The following is a 7,723-nucleotide window of genomic DNA, read 5'->3' as shown; positions in this document are numbered from 1 at the left end:
ATATCATTTCATATAATTTATTTATATAATTTCATATACATAATTTGATTTAATAATAACCCAATTTGAAGCAAAACAGAATGTTCTGACTAGTTTTGTGAAATTATACTAAATGCCTGAACGAAACAAACTGCAGAAGCTCTGAATTAGTGTTGTTTTTGGCGGCCTGTTTTAATTTTAGTTTTAGTCTAGTCTGTGTGAAGCTGTCATTTTAGTTTTTATTAGTTTTAGTTACGTTCATACTCTTTTTAGTCTAGTCGAGTTTTAGTCAACTAAAAGTCTGAGCATTTTAGTCTTATTTTAGTCAGAATTATCCATGACTATTTTCGTCTAGTTTTAGTCGACAAAAACTAATGACATTTTAGTCTAGTTTTAGTCAATGAAAATTGTATTTTAGTCTCTTTTTAGAAATGCAATTCTATTTAACCCAGTCAATATAGTATAAGTACCTAGTAACTAGTATAGACGAAACCAAAATTTTCTTTTTTCTTTTAGCGATGTAGGCTTTTATTCATATGTAAACATTGTGAGATAGGTAGTTATAATGGTAACTAAACAAAGTTTTGCTCACTCAGGGTATTTTTGATTTACTGCTCTAAATAATGCCGCAAGTGGGGCTTGAGGAAGTGACGTCGCATTGTTCACACAATGCATTACACATTTACATGCATGGTGTTAGTGCCATGTTCTTAACCTGCATATACATGTGGCTTGATCAGTCAGCAGCTTTCTCAACACCTTTCTGTTACTTTAGTTATTATTTTACTTTAGTTATTATTTTTTCTGTTATAATAAAATAATTTATGATTATTATTTTACTTTGTAATTTAACACCCTTATAATAGATGGCAAATTTTTGTTACTAATTATTGTTAAACACTGTTTTGCTAATTGTTTTGATTTATTTTACAACAGGAAAATCCTCCCTCACGATACAGTTTGTAGAAGGACAATTTGTAGATTCCTATGACCCTACTATTGAAAACAGTGAGTACTGGAATATTTTATTGATATACTGTTTTTCTAGCATTCATAGATTGCATTATTCTAAAATGCCATAATGGACTAATAGGCCTACATGTAGTGACTAGCAATTAGTATATGCTACTAAGTTTTTAAGACCATTATATAATGTAGAAAGAAAGTATGAGAGTTGACAGGGCTGTTTCTGACCATTGACTCATTGGCATTCCTCTGGGGAAAACTATGACTCTTTGCATTTGAAATGAGCCTGTGTGCTGTAATCTGTTAAACAACATAGTGTAACCACTTTTGTTTATTTTTCATTTACTGTTTTTATTATTTTGTTTAGTATTCACTTTCTAGTTTAGTATAAATGTATATATGTATATAAATGTCTTTCTTTATTTTAATGTTTTCGCAAATTTAATGTAAATTTGAATGCTATATATTTATCCCTTTGTGTATGCATATATAACATATATATAACTTGTGTAATAACATTAATTATTCATTAACAAACATTGTTACATAATGTTTAACAGATCGTTAGTTGTTTAAATAGAAATTAGTGTCATTAAAATTTGATTCATGTACTGTTATAATCATATGAATGTTAATGAACCACTTATCTGCTAAGTATAATGTTGTTTAAGGAGTAATTAAAGTTGTGTTATTAGTGTTGCCAACATATTTTTATTTTCATCAAGTGATCAGTAATGACTGCTATACTGTGACACCTGTCAGGCTAACTAAATAGGAAAATTGGAAGAAAAAAAAATCTGTTGTTCCTTATTCAGTTTTTAATTCCTGCTTGTGTGCTGTGTGATATCTCAGCAGCCATCGTGGAAATTTTATTATAACCTTGTTGCTCCAAAACTACCTTTGAATGTTCTGATATCCCCAATTGAATATATCTGTTCTGTTTGCCTTTAAGCTTTTAATAAAATGGTGTCTGTGAATGGCCAGGATTTCAATCTCCAGTTGGTTGACACAGCTGGACAGGTAAGAACACCCCAGCCCAAACTTTCTGTAACTTTTTTCCCCATCATTTTTCATACCAGTTGTCCCCTCCCCTTTTCTGTTTAGGATGAGTATTCCATTTTCCCCCAGTCTCATTCTATGGATATTCATGGTTACGTTCTGAGAAGAAAAGCTCAATGCACCAAAATATTGAGATAGCCTTAATGAAAACCCAGTCCAGAGCATTCAGAACCTCAGACTGGGCAGAAGGTTCACCTTCCAACAGGTCAATGGATCTAAGCACACAGCAAGAGTGGCTTATAGACAGCTCTGTGAATGTCCTTGAGTGGCCCAGACAGAGCCTGAGCTTGAACCCAATCAAATATTTCTGGAGAAACCTGAAAATGTGCGTCTGCCCCCATCCAACCTGACAGAGCTTGAGAGGTGAAGAGGTGAGGAGAAGAATAGCAGATAATTGCCAAATGCTAATGAGCAAAGCTTGTCGCATCAAACAAAAAAGACTTGAGGCTGTAAAGGTGCGTCAGCTAAATATTTAGTTATATAATACTTATGCAATGTACTTATTTCAGTTTTTTTTTATTTTTAATTAATTTACGAAGTTGTGACAATTCTGTTTTTGCTTTGTCAATATGGTGTATGGAGTGTAGATTGATGTGGGGGAAAAAAAGTATATTTAAGCAGTTTAACAAAAGGCAGCAACATAAAACGTGAAAAAAATTAAGGGGTATGAATACTTTCGCAAGGCACTGTAATTGGAATGTTTAAATGTTTGGTCTGTTTTGATTTTAAGTTTAATAATGCAATACAGTACAATACAATAATGACAATAATGCATTTGAATGCTTGTGTAATCTCTTTTTTTTATTTTGTTCTTTATTCTTGGACTCATCTATATATACCTTGCTGGGTTTTTTTGTGCATCTTTATTTTCTTCAGTATTCTGACTGTAACCTGGGTTATGCTTTGTTTTTCTGCCTGCATCTCACACACAATCTTAATTATTGTTGAGTAATCTCCATTGACCATAAGCTTGTATGGACAATTGTGACTCATTTGTACTAAGACTGATTTGTAATACTTCATCTGTTTGTCATCTTTATACTGTTTCAAATTCAAGTTGGTTTTCATTTTACTGATTACAGAGAAACATGCCGTCACAGAGATCAGCATGGAATCTCAATACAGTTATTTCAGTCAGGTCTTCTAGAGAGATAAAAGATTATAGCACCTTTAATCGAAGCTACTTCAGTCTGGATATATTGACTGTGATCTAGCGATTTATTGCACTCCAATTTACCGATATACTTTAGAGGTATTTTAGCCCATGTGCACAATGACAAGACAGATCATGTAAAACATTATAATCTCTGGTTTACAGCTTTGATGCCATTTATGACTGAAATATTTTCAAATGTGTGATAACGTTTTAAATCTTAATGGATATGTGTACTAATACTGCTCTGTACATGTATCAAACTGTTGCACTAGTTTCCTAATTAATCTTACTAGAATAAAAATAAAAACTTATGCAATAGCAAGAGAACTGATCAAACATTTTCTGTTTTGGTTGCAACCACTATGACTGCCACATGATTTGGCTTGCTATATAGATATACTATACTATAGCTTACTATAGATATAAATGCATAGGCCAAAAATTTAAATTGAATCAGCACTGGCTCTGTCAAGACCCATTTCCATCATAATGGTTCTGGTGCGGATTACTGACCAGTGTTCTGGACTGGAAAAATCGATTCCACTCTGACCCTATAGCAGTCTCACTGAGCAATGTAATAACATTGTATTCCATTACTCTGAAGGTCTTAATATGTTAAATTGCATGAGAGAGAATGTGTTCAATTTCAGTTTCTCTTGAGCAAGTACAGATGAGAGTAGTGGCAGTTTACCGGCAGAAATGCACAGGAATGACTCCCGGTATCTGAACAGCATAACACAGAAATGCTGCTTACACAAACAATGTGACGCATCATATTTGTTTTTGGACTGGTTATGTAGTCACTTAAACAACACCTATATCACCTTTTGTGTTACATAAGTCTATGGGAACACATGGCAACTTCTAGACAGGCTTCAGTTTGCCCAGTGAAACACTATGTAGGAAACACTGAATATATTTTACTAATATTTGATATTTGTCAAAACCATTGCAGATACTATAACACTAGTGACACACTCAATATTGGCTGAGAAAAAGGACCTTTTTTTTAACCTCATATTCTGATATGTGTTATTTTTCTACTGAGTGTAAGGGCTTAGATACTGATATGAATGTTTTTCAGAGGCCAATAAAATGTAAACAATCCGCTCTGTTTTCAGTTTTGAAGTTGTGCAGGTTCTACATGACAAGCTTCTTGATATGGTTGGAAAGATACAGTAAGTGTGGTTTAAACTTGTGAACATATGGTCTAAAATATTACACAAGGTCATAGAACATGTAGTCATAAATATTACATATTTACCCAGGGTACCTACTGTTCTAGTTGGAAACAAAAAAGACCTTCACATGGAAAGGTAAGCATATACTATATATTCCCCTTTTGCATGTTTTAGGGACCAAGCACTTAAACCCTATTTTTGATGATGATGATGGTGGAGTTTAATTTTACTTTTATAAAAAAAATACTAAGGGAAAAATACTTAGAAAACAGTACATTACATAGACTTGGTAGAATTGTCCCAAATCCCCCTACTACTCGGGCATACATGCTCACATCAATCTGACAGTCTGTCAAAAAAAGCTTTTTGTTTTGTCATCAGACATACGGTTGGATATCAATTTTTACCCAGGCCATATTGCCTTTTGTCCTTTTTAATTACATTTAAAGGGTTTTTCAAGCCTATTCTAGTTCAAAGGGTGTTTGTCTAATTAATCATCATATGCTCCTGGCTAGGGCTGTCAAAACAAAAATTCGAATTTCGAATATTCGTCGAATTTAAAATAAAAATCCACGAATTTTAGGTGTGCATTAAGGAGGCAGCCTTATCAGTGGTGCACGAGATGCGATGACGATGTAAGTCATTGCATTTTATTGTTTTTGTTAGCCTATCCAGTTGAAGCCACTAGATGCGGTGCTGCTGCGTTGTTAATTACAAATATTGCGGGAAAAGAGAACATCAATGCGGAGAAGATCTTGTTTACGTCAAAACTGAAACCAAGCCGTTCACACAGAAAGCATATTTCACGCATTTTCTAGAGGGACTTCTGTGACAATGTGATTGGCTTTCGGCCTTTGTATTAAACTATGCATACATACATGATGCTGTTTTGTATAAACATTGTGCATAAACATTATGCACTTTTTTTCACAGATAGTCATGTTATCTTATTCTTTGAATAAATGTGCATTAGTAATATTTTGCTTGATGCGCCCTCTTGTGGCCTCAGGAGAGAAGCCAAAAGCTTTTCTTCACCCTAACTGAAATGCATTTTAAATTCGAATATAATTCGAATTTTGATCATATTTGAGTACAAAATTCGAATTTAGTTTTTCAGCCATTTTGACAGCCCTACTCCTGACAAAGAGTTTTAAAATTAATTTTGATATTTCGTTTTTGTTTTCTGTGGTAGACATGCTTGCATATACTAAAAATCACAATTGATTTAGCAAATTTCTAATCTTAATAATTTGGCCTTAATATCATGAGCCTGCAAGCCTGGTCTCATGATAATGCTTCCTTGGGGCATACAGTTGAATGATACCCTCTCAAAACAAGCGTGTTAAAGTAAGGCATTGATGGGCCATTTAGGTAAAGGATGAACGAGATTAACATTATTAACATTCATCAATGTGATGTAATGCCTTTTTGTGCTTTTGTCTGTATATGCAGCAACAAAATGAGTAAGGGCAGCTGCAAAGGGAATGAGATAGTTGATAGGCACAGCATTTCCACTCTCATGCTCACTCTCTTTTTTTTTATTTAGAGTGATTAAACCAGAAGAGGGCAAGAAGCTTGCTGATTCTTGGGGTGCCGCTTTTATGGAGTCATCTGCTAAGGAAAATCAGGTAACTTCGTTTTTGTTTTTTTTTTCAATAAGGAACTTTTGCTTGTTTTACTGTTGTTTACAAAACTTGTTATAGACATATTTCTGCAGTACACATTTTTGTTTTCTGTACAGTATGGACATTTGTGCATATGTTCTACTTTTTAAAAGAGCATTCATTTTACAGACCGCTGTAGAGGTTTTCAAGAGGATTATTCTGGAAATGGAAAAAGTTGATGGAAATGCCCCATCAGAGGAGAAGAAGTGTGCTGTGATGTAAGGCATGCAATAAACTCACATGCTGAAGTTAAGAGACACATCACCATGCCATTAATTATAATGGAGCAGTTCAGTAACAGGTCCTCTCCTGATGAATTATTTCCAAATGCAGTCAAGTTTTTAAGCAAATCAGTACTGTTCAAAACCAATGTCAACAAACTTTCTTCCAAAAAATCATATTCAGTATTGGGAATTCAATATTAATGCTATATGAGGCTAAAATTACTGTAAAAGTACTGTAAAAATTACTGTTTATTTAAAATCTCCCATCTCTTTTACTTGAAGCTTTGTTGACTGACATTTAATGTTTAATCTGACAGGTACTAACCTGTCTGCAATCTACGGTCTCAGATTATCTCAGCAGTGCACAGTTGCTCTTATTTGGAATTTGTTTTTGTTTTTTTTGCTCTCCCTCTGACAACTATTTACTAATTTTACTTATCTTGAGTAACCAGCAGAATTAAAATGTGTATCAGTAGTCCATTTAAATGTAGTTTTTACAGAGACTGCCATTGAGACTGCACATATTAACAACTCAGTGCTATGCTCCTCCTTTCCTCTTCCTAGTGGAGTATGTGAACAGTGTGGGTGTGTATATATAAGATGATGTAAACAACATCCTAAAAGATCCACTGTTCACACTGTTGGTTTTATACAAAATCAAGTGACTACAAGAACTGTATTCTTTCTAAACCTTCAGTATAAAGTAAATATGAGATCTTTAAACCTTTGTTAGAATTCTATTTGTGAGATTTAGCTTTTTTTTTTTCATTTGTTGGAAGTGTTTTGCTTTTGATTCAGCTTGGTTACCTGTAACGATGCCCTACACCCATTTTATTCATGCCACTGTCAGCATAAAACTATCTTTACGTGGCATATAAAAGTGTGTGTGAGAAAAATACACCGTTTTAGTATGATGCTGAACTTCATACAGACCATTTGCCATTTGTGAGGGCATAGTCTAATATTTACATAGTTACCAAGGACCAGTCAATTCATGATCAACAGTTTCCCCCTGTGGAGTCGTATAAACTTAATCTTCATTTAAAAGCAGGGTCACAAACAATACCTCTGTAGAGCCGTTACGACTGATAATACACTGGCTACCAAAAAATGTTTTTCCAATGCAGTTGTAGTATCCTCCCTGCTTCCTATTTGGTAACCCCTTAGTGATATTAAATAGCACCAAGATACGAATACCATCCAGAAATGTCCTGACCTATACTACACTGAATCAGCACTACTGAAGTCCAAGGGTCCTTTGAAATCTGACCTCCTCATTTTCCTGTGAAGTTAAGGGTGCCAGGTTTTTCATTTTTATAATTTTGACAACCTTCTTCATTATAATTTTAGGGACTTCTGTGTATATGGAATTTTTGTATGTGGAAAAATAAACATTTAAAGAATGTGTTAATGTGTTTTCTGTATGTTTTCGTTCTTACGGTTGGATTTCTCACATCACAGTTGAAATAGTCAGGGCAATACATTTTCCACATA

General features: G+C 33.9%; 1 pseudogene; it reads left to right on the top strand.

Annotated features, from left to right (window-relative positions):
* The window catches only part of LOC107688806 (GTP-binding protein Rheb-like), a 10,685-nt pseudogene extending 3,279 nt beyond the window's left edge, over window positions 1-7,406 (top strand).
* Window positions 7,407-7,723: the final 317 nt, after the last annotated feature.

This window comes from Sinocyclocheilus anshuiensis, unplaced genomic scaffold, assembly GCF_001515605.1.
Source record: "Sinocyclocheilus anshuiensis isolate Anshui unplaced genomic scaffold, SAMN03320099.WGS_v1.1 scaffold101, whole genome shotgun sequence".
In the NCBI taxonomy this organism is placed as follows: Eukaryota; Metazoa; Chordata; class Actinopteri; order Cypriniformes; family Cyprinidae; genus Sinocyclocheilus; species Sinocyclocheilus anshuiensis.
Note: the sequence above shows the minus strand (reverse complement) of the source record. Positions and strands in the feature narration are given on the sequence as shown.